Below are 16,310 nucleotides of genomic sequence, written 5' to 3'. Positions count from 1 at the left end.
TTTGGGAAATTAATGAATGTTGGGTATCGAGTCATTTAGTTTTTATTTTTATGTATTCTGTCCAGTAGAATTCATGTTCAATGTTTTGTATAATTTCTTTCTTCTCTGTTGACAAAGCAACACTAAAGCAAAGACAAAATGCAAGCAATCAAAGCAAACCCACTGGTGTGTCGTTTCACATATGTACATACATATGGATATATGTATACATATATACATACATATGGATGTGTGTATACATATATACATACATATGGTACATATGTATACATATATACATAGCTCATACATGTTAATACTGCATGTTTATACAAAGATCTTGTACATAAGAGCATGTTTTAGAGACTAAAGCAAAGATATCTTGTGGTACGTATAAATGGGTGTCATTTGTCATTTTAATAACAACACAACAAACGACGGGGGAAAAAAAAAAGATGCACTGTATATTTTCTAAATGAATCAAAATGTGTGATGATTTTCCATGAGTGTCATTTGGAGAGAATGTCCTGCTATATTAGAATATTCTATTACTAATAATAACAACCTTTTCTCCACGCCTGAAAACTTCTTAAAACAAAGATGTGTTGTCACGTTGAGTAACCGTGTGTAGGATGAACCTGTAGCCGCATGCTAGCTAGCTAAACTCCCTGTGGTCCAAGCTGTTGATGTTTATGGAGCAATATATTTACCTTTCAGTTCAAAAGTGTGTTTTTATTTATTTAAGGCTTATCTCAAGCTCAACGTGTCTTTACAAGGTATATACTAGTTCTTTTTTAATTGATTGATTTATTTGAATTTGTATTTTTATATTATCATGACTACGATTATTATGATTATTTTTCAGAGAATAATCAATTGATTGATTGATTTTGTTATGTTTTTTCATGTATTTTGAATTGCCTTTCTTTTTATGTTTTGGGGAGTTGGTCGGCCTCCAAGTCCACAGCCGTGTAAAAACTGTCCTGACATGGAAATAACAGGTACAGCCTGCTATGTACCATGATAAACTGTCCTGACAGGTACAGCCTGCTATGTACCACGATAATAAATAACTATAATATTAACAGGTACAGCCTGCTATGTACCACGATAATAAATAACTATAATATTAATAACAATAGTAATAATGAGTACTGTGTCTGAACTGAAGATGTACCTTTAATGCATCTCACCTCTGAAAGCAGAACCTTTGAGGTCAGAAGTTCCAGAACAAAGCAGAGATTAAACGTCTCAACCTCCGCACACAAGTGGCTTGGAAATCCCCGTCTGTAATCCCAGATTAATTCATTTCTTTTACTTTGCTTGGAGTTTCATTCTGAGTGGGTGTAATTTTTACGACCCTTGTCTATTTTACTGTGTTTTATGAAATGTGTTTTATGTGTATTTACGGATAGACGAATACGATACAACTTAAAGCCATAAAACTCAAGCACTAACTCTTTAGAGCTCAGCTGAGTAGCTAGAGTCGATATTATAAATATATATAGATATATATATAGATATATATAAAAAATAAATCAAAGAACACGTCTTCATTTCCTAGGCCAGTGTGTTTTCTCTTCAACATTCCGTTCAGAGGTTTTACATTTAGATGTCGTAGTGCGGCAACAACGTCACTCGCCGAAAGATAACAGATCAACAAGCTAACGCTAAACTAACAAGCTTAGTTCAGTTAATCCTCAATCAACAAGCAGACACTACGATTAATCCTACAGCTTGTAGATCTGTTCTTTTGTCAAGCAACGTTCTGACGCAGCGGGTTAGGAATTCAGCTCAACGAGGGCAAAATGGAATGCATTCTACTGTAAATGTGAGCTCTGAGGACTTTTAGTAACTGATGAGTGAATGTGTTTTTCTTTTATTAACTGAGTGAATGTGTTTTATTCTTTTATTAACTGATGAGTGAATGTGTTTTTCTTTTATTAACTGAGTGAATGTGTCTTTTTTCTTTTATTAACTGAGTGAATGTGTTTTTCTTTTATTAACTGAGTGAATGTGTTTTTTCTACTTTGAAAAGCTGTGGATGTCCTTCGAGGTCGCTGAGTTTTAACGGTGTTGTTGTGACTATCGTGTCGTGTCTATGCCTCGTTTTGATATTATAGTTAATGAATCAATAGATATAATCTCACAAGAAAGTTCTAAAAAAAGAAAAAAAGTACTAATGATTATATGAGAGTAGATTTTCCGCACAGAATTTCTTTTCGTCAGAACTGTGGAAGTGTAAACATACGTTTTTACACTTCACAATCCTCCTGGTTTTAACTGTGCATCTTGGGCTGAGTGCAATGAGAGAATCTGACTGGCTCTGCTTTCAGGTTTCTCTTTGACCGTACCATAGTAGAAGCTAATCATTAAGGCTTTATGTTTGACTGAGGCCGTATTGATCTAAAGGATTCTCTTTTATTGGTTTTTAGTTTTTAGCACCAATATAATGTTGTTCGTTAGGTAACGTTGAGTTCTAACAGACACATGAAGGTGTGGAGAAACTTAAGAAGGACCCATGTTGTGACGGCCTGGCTCCTCCCATAGAACTATGTTGTGACGGCATGGCTCCTCCCATAGAACTATGTTGTTATGGCCTGGCTCCTCCCATAGACGGCCTGGCTCCTCCCATAGAACTATGTTGTGACGGCCTGGCTCCTCCCATAGACGGCCTGGCTCCTCCCATAGAACTATGTTGTGACGGCATGGCTCCTCCCATAGAACTATGTTGTGATGGCCTGGCTCCTCCCATAGACGGCCTGGCTCCTCCCATAGAACTATGATTTGTAACAAGTCATGTCAGCACAGCTAAACTTTAAAACTGCCACAACTCCAGTGATAGCAACAAGCGTAGATTCTACTGTAGATTCTACTGTATCTGCCAACAGTCAACCTGCAATGTTATAATTGAATCACTGATGATGGTTCATCATTCAATGATAAAGTTAAACCCTGGTTGACTCAGACCAAGAGAAACACTGGATAATTAATCTACTTCATTAAAACATTCCAATGTGTTAATAAAAAATATACTGCCAGTATCCATAATGCCATGATTATACTGCCCAATCACCAGCCAGCATTTATGTTTGAATCTGTGGGAGCCAAAAGGGTTCATATGGGAACCCTCCCCCTAGTGGTGAAAAAAAGAATTCCTGGGGACTCTTCATAGATTATATATTATAGTGAGCGCCTGACAATACTTATTTATTTGATATTTCATTGTTTGTTTAGAGTTTAGAGTACATACTGTTTGTTTAGAGTACATACTGTTTGTTTAGAGTACATACTGTTTGTTTAGAGTACATACTGTTTGTTTAGAGTACATACTATTTTTATTGACATTTAAAGGAGTAGTTCCCCAAAATAACCTTTTTTTTCTTCCTATTGATTAATATAAGTAATTTTACCCCAATGGGGACCCAAATGCATCTGCATGGGTCCCCATCCAGAACCCCAATGGGGACCCAAATGCATCTGCATGGGTCCCATCCAGAACCCCAATGGGGACCCAAATGCATCTGCATGGGTCCCCATCTGCATGGGTCCCCATCCAGAATCAATGGGGGTAAATTTACTATAATATTTTTTTTGGCTATATATATATATATATATATATATATATATATATATATATATGTATGTATGTATGTATGTATGTATGTATGTATGTATGTATGTATGTATGTATGTATGTATGTATGTATGTATGTATGTATGTATGTATGTATGTATGTATGTATATAATTGAACTCTAGTCTCCATGGTGTGAGTAATCAATAGAAAGAAAAAAAAACATTTTGGGGGTGAACTACTCCTTTAAGGAGTAATATTTCTACATGTCTACAACATGCTATGAACATGTGTTTAAGAAACATCGCAGATGAAGGTGTTTTCTTGACACCACGTCAAAGCAAACATTTATTTATTATTATTATTTTTTTATAACAAACAGCCAATGTCATTCCCTGATGCATCCTGATGAAAGATGATTAACCAACGGTATTAATTAATCAATAGATGATTAACCAACGGTATTAATTAATGAATAGCACAGCATAGATTGATTACATTTAATAGTGTTTTCACTGCCCAGCTCACCGGTCAGCCACAATCACACACTGACCACTTCTATGACAACTCTGTGTGTGTGTGTGTGTGTGTGTGTGTGTGTGTGTGTGTGTGTGTGTGTGTGTGTGTGTGTGTGTGTGTGTGTGTGTGTGTGTGTGTGCGTGTGCATGTGTGCAGTGTGTAAAGCAGATCAAAGCGTTGCCCTTTAGTCAATACGGTGCAATAAAAAAGCTTCATTATTTTATACCACGTCGTGCGACCATTTTTCACTCCGAAGAATCAGAATCAGTTAATTCATCTATTAATGTACATTATATGAATTATCAGTTAATTCATCTATTAATGTACATTATGTGAATTATCAGTTAATTCATCTATTAATGTACATTATGTGAATTATCAGTTAATTAATCTATTAATGTACATTATGTGAATTATCAGTCCAAATAAGCGGGGATTATATCTATACATTTATATAGATTAAATCTATACATATAGATTAAATCTATACATGTAGATTATATATATATACATTTATATATATTAAATCTACATAGATTATATCTATACATTTATATAGATTAAATCTAGACATATAGATTATATCTATACATGTTCTAGTAGTTATGTGTACAGTAGATGTACAGTAGATGTACAGTAGATGTACAGTAGATGTAATAACATCATTATGCACAAACAAACATCATCTATTTGGAGGCGGTGTGCACAGAGCGCCCCCTAGTGTCTGCATTTATAACCTCAATCTCAGTTCTTTAATGCATCATTATTCTCCACTTTCATGTTTATTTATTAAATCTCTTAAAGGCTTAAAGAATAACTTTTTATCTTTCTTTTAAATCTTGAGTTTCTTAAAAGCTCAAAGCGGTCACCGTTTTAAATGTAATTCTTACATCCCTTGTCTCAGTGCTGCCACCCTCTGGTTTCTTTCAGGAATGACATCCCTGGTGCAGAACAACAGCAGTTTATGATGCATTTCTGTAGTTTCCTGTAGTTTTCTGTAGTTTCCTGTAGTTTTCTGTAGTTTTCTGTAGTTTTCTAACCAATAACAGGATTTAAAAAGGGAAAACATCCATAGTACAGTTATACCACCATGGGTTAGGGTTAGGGTTAACCCTAACCCTAACCCATAGTACAGTTATACCACCATGTCTAAATGTTTTAAATGTCTTCTCAGCTGTTTGTCAATGTTTTATTGACAAATATATATTTTTTCACCCGTATCAATTATCTAATGTAATCCTGGGCTCTGCTCTCCCTCTGCCAACCTGGGGAGGGCGCTACACTCCCTCTGCCAACCTGGGCAGAGCAACGGACTGACCTCATGCTTCCTTCTATGCATGAGGAGTCCAAGCCGCTTCTTATCACCTGACAGGGGGGAGTTCACTTGGTTGGACGTAGCGCGTGGAAGGAACACGTTATTCCAACCAGTTCTTTTCCCCTCCATCAGGCGCCCCGGCTGGCCAGGGGGAGGCAGTATAGAGACCAGGATTACTGCATGTTTTCTTTCTGAGGGTACCTACTCTAGGGGACACCGGGAGAACATGCAAACTCCACACAGATAGACGTGTTTAGTTCTTTAATGGTGTCGTTAGGACTGCATTAGAGAACTGGTTTTAATACTGTATAATTCTATTTTAATTTGCTTTAATACTGCATATGTCTAATTTTTAATTGTAATTTAATCCTGTATAATTCTCAGTGCACACTAATTAAGGAAGGGGCAGGGATGCATTATGCAGGGTTTAACTGCAAAGGTCCATTTGGTTTGGTCAAAGTCAAATAAACAATGAGAATTCTACAGTTTTAGAGCTTTTCTTTTCTTTTCTCAATCTTGTCTTTTAGTTGTTGTTTGTTTTTTTGTTTCCATGATTTGTAAAACTCTGTGGATGAGCGTGTGTTTCTGTGGATGTGCTGGTAGAATGTTCATGTTCACAACATGGACATAATTACCCTTTAAAGTTCATTTATTGTTGCTGTCGTTGTGCTGGTTAGAATGCATCCTTCATGTGTTCCATGTTTATTCATCATAAGTGTTTCAAAACTGCCAAACACGCAGGACTTCACAGAGCTACACTTCTTCTCCCGATCCCATCCTCCATGCGGTCGTATTCAAATGATCCCATCCTCCATGCGGTCGTATTCAAATGATCCCATCCTCCATGCGGTCGTATAGAAGCCTCATTCGTGCACCGTCCCCGCGACTGTTCCCGCGATCCGGAAATATCCGATCTATAAGCTCACGACGGGCTTACAGGTCGGCTGTTTCCGGCCCCGCGGGCGGCGCCCGTTGCGCGACAAGGTCTAAATCATTCTTAATTTGTGCCGCGTCGTTAATTTATACGACAAAGCAAAAATCTCTGTAAAGACTTTGTTTCTCTTCCTCCTCCTCGTCTTTGGAAGCTTCCAGGAGGGGACGCGTGGGGACGCGTGGGGACACGTGGGCGCTGCGTCCTCTAAAAGCCCTGTTTTTTAAACGTCTGTCTTCGTGTCGTGGTTTTTTGCGTGTGTAGAAAACGTCCTGTCCGTTGGTCGTGCCTCTGATGTGAATCGCATGCTTTTCAACCCGTCTTCAACCATCTTCCTGTACTCTACTGCCCCCCTGTGGGCGCAAAGCACCGCTACAGGCGGGGGGGCAAAAACAACCATCAAGGGAACCAAATAACTTAATACCAATTCATCATTAATTATGTGTTACCAAGTTCTGTAAGAAACTGATAGGAAATAAAGGCCTTTTAATAAACCCCGACTCTGTGTGTGTGTGTGTGTGTGTGTGTGTGTGTGCGTGCGTGCGTGCGTGCGTGCGTGCGTGCGTGCGTGCGTGTGTGTGTGTGCGAAACATCCACCAGTGACATCATGGATGAAAGAAATGTCACCTTTCTATTATTGGATAGTTAGCATGCTTTATTGCACAGCTGGTTTGAATGCTTGATTCTGATTGGTCAATCGCTGAAATCAGAGTTCTGATATTTCTGGATAACGGGACTGCCCCATTGGTCGAACTCCCGTTGGGTCGAACAGCGTCCGCAGGTTAGATAATCACCCGCGTCACGGTTACTGAGGTTAGGTTTAGGGTTAGACATAGTTTTACTGAGGTTAGGGTTAAGGTTAGGTGGTCGATCCAAAGGGTGTTTGACCTAATGACATGTTAGCCCGCTCCGCACTATAACGGAACGCTGCCTAATCAAAGGCTCAGAACACCTGCTGCACTCTGGATGCATTGTGTGAATTTATGCTGTATCCAACATGTCAGCCATGTAAACAAATACACAGCGTCATTTACAACTAAACGTTGCCCTCAAGAAGGTTTTTGAAAACATTAGAAGCGAGAAATGGACAATACAGTGACCAAATATGGATTCTATTTGATCAACACTTCTTTGTTTGCGTCAAGGTAAATAGGAGGTAAAGACACCCACGCCCCTTTCGCTATCTCGCAAATTCTAACCGGCAGATCGGTCTCACCGTGGGCAGATCGGTCTCACCGTGGGCAGATCGGTCTCACTGTGGGCAGATTGGTCTCACTGTGGGCAGATTGGTCTCACTGTGGGCAGATCGGTCTCACCGTGGGCAGATCGGTCTCACCGTGGGCAGATCGGTCTCACCGTGGGCAGATCGGTCTCACCGTGGGCAGATCGGTCGCACCGTGGGCAGATCGGTCTCACCGTGGGCAGATTGGTCGCACCGTGGGCAGATCGGTCGCACCGTGGCTGCCAAACTGCACTCGGAGGTTCGGCAGATTGCACTGGAGCAGTCTGGGAGCAGCTCATTAACAAACACTATTTCTGAACAATTGAGACCTTTATAACATACTGTACTTACTGTACATACTGTACTTTATAACTTACTGTACTCAGCTTTATAACATACTGTACTCAGCTTTATAACATACTGTACTCAGCTTTATAACATACTGTACTCAGCTTTATAACATACTGTACTTACTGTACATACTGTACTTTATAACTTACTGTACTCAGCTCAGGAAAATTAAAGAAGGCATGTCACAATTCTTTTTCTGCCGAGTTGATTTTCGATGTGTGTCATTTTATAGCAGTATCTAAAGAGCACAAAGTATGTTTCTAAACGTGCCAAGTATCGCGAGACTATCCACCGTTTCCTGATATCGCGATACTTCGGAGACAGAAACGATTATTATTTACTGTTATTATTATTATTTAATTATGTACTGTGCACATCGAAAGGCAAGTGATTGGAAAAATACCTGTGATATGTTTTCTTTTATATTCCTTAACAGATGTAGAACCCGATCCAAGCATATAATGACTTGTATTTTAGTTCTACTGGATCTCTTCTCCACTAGTCTTAGTTCTACTGGATCCCTTCTCCGCTAGTCTTAGTTCTACTGGATCTCTTCTCCTCTAGTCTTAGTTCTACTGGATCTCTTCTCCGCTAGTCTTAGTTTTTCTGGATCTCTTCCATAGGCGCCGGACCATGGACTGTTTGGGCTGGACTGCCACCCCACTTTTAGGCTATCAGCTTTTTTTTTCTTTTTTTTCTGTATGTTTTCTCCTCGACCGGCGCGAGGGCAGTAGCCCCGCCCAGTGCGACCCCCAGTCACTCATGCTAATTGCTTCCAATACACAAGTCTGTCTGCTTACATGTTCAACCGGTTCTGAACTTCTGATGACGGCCAGGCTGCAGTGCATGGTAGCCTAAAGTAACAAATTAGCCTACATTATACTCAAGTAGCCTACTGTAGTACAATTTTTAGGCTTTCTCAGAGGCAAATATAGTAGGCTACTTTTACTCCACTACAAATATTTAAAAACAGTTAAGTTACTTTGCAGATTTCGATTATTATAAAGGCATACATTAACCAGTTCAGTCTATATATTTAGACCATTAGAAATGAAAATACAAGATCTGCTAAAATATTTGTATCTATGGTACATTTTTTAAAACCTGTGAAATGGGACGTTCTGCAAATGATTATGTTTTATTTATACAGTAGCTACATTTTGATACCAAAACGTCATTATGCAAGTAGGCCTATTTTGGACATGGGACTTCTAACAGAGTATTTCTACTTTTACTTACTTAAGTAAAACATGTGAGTAGGTCTACTTTTCTTTTTTCTTCACTGACGGCCGGGCTGCAGCGTCGGCTCGGTCACTCTCTCTCTCCTCACTCAGTCGACTACGATGTAAAAGCAGTTCGTTCTAACTTTCACTATACAGTAGCTGGAATTTCCCTTACTTTATTCACATTTAAACTTAATGTATTTTCTCGAAAATACATTGAGCGCAGCAGAGCCCTCATTCATGCCAAGATTACAGAAGGCATAACAAGGCATAGGCCTACAACATTGTAGGGCATAATAATTAATATTGAAATAAGAAAAGCAGGATAAAACAAGTTAGGCCTATGTATTGTGAAAAAGTTGAATTCAATTCTTAATCCAGAGCTACTAACAATTGTCATCTAACAACACATTGTGCTAGTGATTGTTGTGATAGTTATACTAAAGTCCGAGGTGTACGTTTGGTTACGGTTATGACGTCACCACCTGGCCACGCCCACATCACCGTCCCCTCACTATTTTACCACTGCCGGCGCCACTGATCTCTTCTCCGCTAGTCTTAGTTCTACTGGATCTCTTCTCCTCTAGTCTTAGTTCTACTGGATCTCTTCTCCGCTAGTCTTAGTTCTACTGGATCTCTTCTCCACTAGTCTTAGTTCTACTGGATCTCTTCTCCGCTAGTCTTAGTTCTACTGGATCTCTTCTCCGCTAGTCTTAGTTCTACTGGATCTCTTCTCCGCTAGTCTTAGTTCTACTGGATCTCTTCTCCACTAGTCTTAGTTCTACTGGATCTCTTCTCCGCTAGTTTTAGTTCTACTGGATCTCTTCTCCGCTAGTCTTAGTTCTACTGGATCTCTTCTCCACTAGTCTTAGTTCTACTGGATCTCTTCTCCACTAGTCTTAGTTCTACTGGATCTCTTCTCCACTAGTCTTAGTTCTACTGGATCTCTTCTCCACTAGTCTTAGTTCTACTGGATCTCTTCTCCGCTAGTCTTAGTTCTACTGGATCTCTTCTCCACTAGTCTTAGTTCTACGGGATCTCTTCTCCACTAGTCTTAGTTCTACGGAATCTCTTCTCCGCTAGTCTTAGTTCTACTGGATCTCTTCTCCGGTAGTCCCTCCCTGACATTTTAGTCCAGTTTGTTGACAAAATCGATACTATATTTTGTCATAGCTTTCATAGCTTAGCTTTTATTTAATTTTTGTGTAGGTTTCGTCCGTGAAAAAAGGTAGTCGACAAAATATTTTTCGTCATAGTTTTAGTCGTCAAAAGAAAAATTGCACAATCAAGCAAACCACCATAAATACAGTACATGTGAAGTGTGTTTATTACAGTAAATGTTTCATTAAATATAAATGTATCATGAAAACATATTATTAAATCCATTTCATATTAATGTCACAACAACCACCATGTTCACAACGCCTCGCAGCACAAGGCGTTGTGAGCTTGTAGATCGGCTATTTTCGGCAAAGAGGTTTGGTTTAGAGGGGAAAAAGAGCAGACTAAGTACAGAGTGAAAGGTCAAGTTTATTAAGTATTTACGGTTCAAGTGGTTAAATATCTGAAAACACAAATTGACATGAATCCAAAATACACTGATGATTGTGCTGTCAAACAATGAAACTATATGGAATCTATGAACAGGTTGTGGGGGTCCCTGCTTCATCTCTCTCTCAGCTAAGGGCCTTTCTCTATTTTATACTTTATCAATAGTGGAAATAGCTGATCTGCAAGCTCACAACACATTGTGACGCAATGCATTGTGGGCTTAAATTAGCAGAATTTGCTATTTTGGAATAAAAAAAGGAAATTGAAAAATGTTTCAATCACATTTCGACCAATTTGGACCTTTGAAAACAGCAGGCTTAATGTAGTTAATAGTGATGCGCGGGTCAGCTTTTTTCATAGCCCGCGTCGCCCAGCCCGCATGGAACGTAACCCGCCCGCCCTGCAGACCCGCCCGCACGCCCCGCAGAACAATGTACAAATCAACGGAGCCGCCCGCCCCGCAACCCACATTTAAAGAAAAGATGGTATATCATCTCCACAATAGTTCATCTTTATATACAGCTCTTCTAAGGACCCAAAGTCACTTTACAGAAAGGTCTACAGTAGCACAATATTGTCATGGGCTAAATAAACAAACGTGTTGTTCAAATTGGGGTTTAGCCTAAAAGACATTCATTCAAAGACGTTCATTCTCTCTGGGGCATCGTCGGGGTAAGAATGGCGTTTCAGGTTTTATGTCAATCATATTTATACAGCGCCTCGCACTTCAAACAGACAGCAAAAGACGTACAATATTAAATCCTGTTGGTTATTGATTAATCACCAGATTTGAGAGATGGGAGCGACTCGAGCGTGGTTCATTCAGTCAAAGAATCCGTCTCACTTGCGAAAGTTGTGTCAAATCGTATCCGTTGACTGGCTGGTTATAACTTAACCGACACAAACAGACTTGTGTGGATGACAGAGACATTTAAGTGAAATCCTGATCAGCGACACGTGCTGAATTGTTTGTGCATTCTTCTCTGCTGTGCTCACGTTGTGTGTCTGATGGTGTGAGCGCAAATGTTGGTGAATGTGGTTCGCGGCCCCAACAGGAGCGGAATTGGGACGGTCCTCGCACCAAGGAGCGCTCCAAGCCTCTCTGGCGCATTTTAAAACTCGCTCGCTCGTGCTCGTATTCAAAACTTTGTATTCTTATTATTATAGGCCTACTCTTATTAAGAATAAAAGGCAAAACAAGAGCAGGTGATTATTCTTATTTATTTTTTACACATGAGAGTGGTGATAACCCACCCGCCGCCCGCCAATTGAGTCTGAAACCTTAACCCACCCGCGGCGGGTTGGCGGGCGTCGCGGGCACCGGGTCAGCCCGCGCATCACTAGTAGTTAATATTTCAATTGAATTGTGATATTATCAAACATTAATATCAAACATATCAGATCTATAAGCAAACTAACATATCTAATTCAGTCTGAAATATCTTTTTACAACCACACATAATATTATGAATATATATATATATATATATATATATATATATATATATATATATATAGCACCGGCACTAATAATATTATATTATGTTTAATATTATGAATACACTGCAGATGTAAAGTAGCAGCGCCACAAAGTCTTCAAGGAGGATTTTAACAAACGTTCTCTCTGACATGTTGAATCCTCACCAGGCCGGGTGGGCCGAACCCTGAACAACAGCTCATCACCATAAAGCCTTGAAACGCCATGGATAATAAGTTACTTCCATGTGGATGCAGTGAAGGCGTTTCATCATGAACCTACGTCCTTATAAGGACACAACACTGTGCATCATGTGATGTAATTAAACACACTTCCTTATAAGGACACAACACTGTGGATCATGTGATGTAATTAAACACACTCCTTATAAGGACATGACACTGTGCATCATGTGATGTAATTAAACACACTTCCTTATAAGGACACAACACTGTGGATCATGTGATGTAATTAAACACACTCCTTATAAGGACATGACACTGTGCATCATGTGATGTAATTAAACACACTTCCTTATAAGGACACGACACTGTGCATCATGTGATGTAATTAAACACACTCCTTATAAGGACACGACACTGTGGATCATGTGATGTAATTAAACACACTCCTTATAAGGACATGACACTGTGCATCATGTGATGTAATTAAACACACTTCCTTATAAGGACACGACACTGTGGATCATGTGATGTAATTAAACACACTTCCTTATAAGGACACGACACTGTGGATCATGTGATGTAATTAAACACACTTCCTTATAAGGACATGACACTGTGGATCATGTGATGTAATTAAACACACTTCCTTATAAGGACATGACACTGTGGATCATGTGATGTAATTAAACACACTTCCTTATAAGGACATGACACTGTGGATCATGTGATGTAATTAAACACACTTCCTTATAAGGACATGACACTGTGGATCATGTGATGTAATTAAACACACTTCCTTATAAGGACATGACACTGTGGATCATGTGATGTAATTAAACACACTCCTTATAAGGACACAACACTGTGCATCATGTGATGTAATTAAACACACTTCCTTATAAGGACACGACACTGTGGATCATGTGATGTAATTAAACACACTTCCTTATAAGGACACGACACTGTGCATCATGTGATGTAATTAAACACACTTCCTTATAAGGACATGACACTGTGCATCATGTGATGTAATTAAACACACTTCCTTATAAGGACATGACACTGTGGATCATGTGATGTAATTAAACACACTTCCTTATAAGGACATGACACTGTGGATCATGTGATGTAATTAAACACACTTCCTTATAAGGACATGACACTGTGGATCATGTGATGTAATTAAACACACTTCCTTATAAGGACATGACACTGTGGATCATGTGATGTAATTAAACACACTTCCTTATAAGGACATGACACTGTGGATCATGTGATGTAATTAAACACACTTCCTTATAAGGACATGACACTGTGCATCATGTGATGTAATTAAACACACTTCCTTATAAGGACATGACACTGTGCATCATGTGATGTAATTAAACACACTTCCTTATAAGGACATGACACTGTGGATCATGTGATGTAATTAAACACACTTCCTTATAAGGACATGACACTGTGCATCATGTGATGTAATTAAACACACTTCCTTATAAGGACATGACACTGTGGATCATGTGATGTAATTAAACACACTCCTTATAAGGACATGACACTGTGCATCATGTGATGTAATTAAACACACTCCTTATAAGGACATGACACTGTGGATCATGTGATGTAATTAAACACACTCCTTATAAGGACATGACACTGTGGATCATGTGATGTAATTAAACACACTCCTTATAAGGACATGACACTGTGGATCATGTGATGTAATTAAACACACTCCTTATAAGGACATGACACTGTGGATCATGTGATGTAATTAAACACACTCCTTATAAGGACACGACACTGTGCATCATGTGATGTAATTAAACACACTTCCTTATAAGGCCACGACACTGTGGATCATGTGATGTAATTAAACACACTTCCTTATAAGGACATGACACTGTGGATCATGTGATGTAATTAAACACACTTCCTTATAAGGACATGACACTGTGGATCATGTGATGTAATTAAACACACTTCCTTATAAGGACATGACACTGTGGATCATGTGATGTAATTAAACACACTTCCTTATAAGGACACGACACTGTGGATCATGTGATGTAATTAAACACACTTCCTTATAAGGACACGACACTGTGGATCATGTGATGTAATTAAACACACTTCCTTATAAGGACATGACACTGTGGATCATGTGATGTAATTAAACACACTTCCTTATAAGGACATGACACTGTGCATCATGTGATGTAATTAAACACACTTCCTTATAAGGACACGACACTGTGGATCATGTGATGTAATTAAACACACTTCCTTATAAGGACATGACACTGTGGATCATGTGATGTAATTAAACACACTTCCTTATAAGGACATGACACTGTGGATCATGTGATGTAATTAAACACACTTCCTTATAAGGACATGACACTGTGGATCATGTGATGTAATTAAACACACTTCCTTATAAGGACACGACACTGTGGATCATGTGATGTAATTAAACACACTCCTTATAAGGACATGACACTGTGGATCATGTGATGTAATTAAACACACTTCCTTATAAGGACATGACACTGTGGATCATGTGATGTAATTAAACACACTTCCTTATAAGGACATGACACTGTGGATCATGTGATGTAATTAAACACACTTCCTTATAAGGACACGACACTGTGGATCATGTGATGTAATTAAACACACTCCTTATAAGGACATGACACTGTGGATCATGTGATGTAATTAAACACACTTCCTTATAAGGACATGACACTGTGGATCATGTGATGTAATTAAACACACTTCCTTATAAGGACATGACACTGTGGATCATGTGATGTAATTAAACACACTTCCTTATAAGGACATGACACTGTGGATCATGTGATGTAATTAAACACACTCCTTATAAGGACATGACACTGTGGATCATGTTGTGATGCAGTTAAACAACCTTTTCTTGGGTGGAGTCAAAACGCCAACATCCTCAAAGGACTCAACGCGTGGTTCGGGGACCCTCATGGGTCCTTGAGGAGGTTCCAAACGGACCCTTAGGGGTCTGTAACTCTGAGAGAGTACAAATGGCACCAAATGGACCCTTACGGCTCTGTAACTCTGAGAGTGTACAAATGGAACCAAATGGACCCTTACAGGTCTGTTTGGTGCCATGTGTACTCTTGTGTTGTGATGGTCCTTGACATGTTTGAAGTTTGAGAACCACTGGAGGTATAGAGGTGGATCTCCAAGTTGTTTGTGTTGTCATGACAACGTGTGTGTTGTCATGACAACGTGTTTGTTGTCTCACTTGGGTTGTCATGACAACGTGTTTGTTGTCGTCATGACAACGTGTTTGTTGTCACTTGGACAGTTTGCTGATGACTCTGATCAAAGCTCCGTTCTCATCCTTCAGCCTCCTGTTCTCTGATTGGACGTCAGCGAGGACCTGATGACATCACAGATAATCTGATTAATGTATTATAATCTGACCTGATGACACACAGATAATCTGATTAATGTATTATAATCTGACCTGATGACACAGACATAATCTGATTAATGTATTATAATCTGATCTGATGACACACAGATAATCTGATTAATGTATTATAATCTGATCTGATGACATCAGAGATAATCTGATTAATGTATTATAATCTGATCTGATGACATCACAGATAATCTGATTAATGTATTATAATCTGACCTGAGGTCAGCTAGTACCTGATGACACACAGAGAGAACAGCTGTTTGTAATCTGATCTACAAACTCACAGCCAGCTTGTAGATCTCTAATTAGATCTCTAATCAGTATTCATATAGGATGATTAATATTCAAACAAGCCAATGTAACAATCTGTTATCTGATGATGAACTTAAAGGGATATTCCACTTTAAAAAAACTTTTGGTCATTTTATCATCTAATCAGGCTTTTATGAACACCCTGAACGTTTTTAATTCGCTTGATTCAATATTTATATATTTGATGTAAATGTTACCAG

This window comes from Nannobrachium achirus, assembly GCF_963921795.1.
Source record: "Nannobrachium achirus genome assembly, chromosome: 9".
In the NCBI taxonomy this organism is placed as follows: Eukaryota; Metazoa; Chordata; class Actinopteri; order Myctophiformes; family Myctophidae; genus Nannobrachium; species Nannobrachium achirus.
This window is presented reverse-complemented; position numbering follows the sequence as displayed.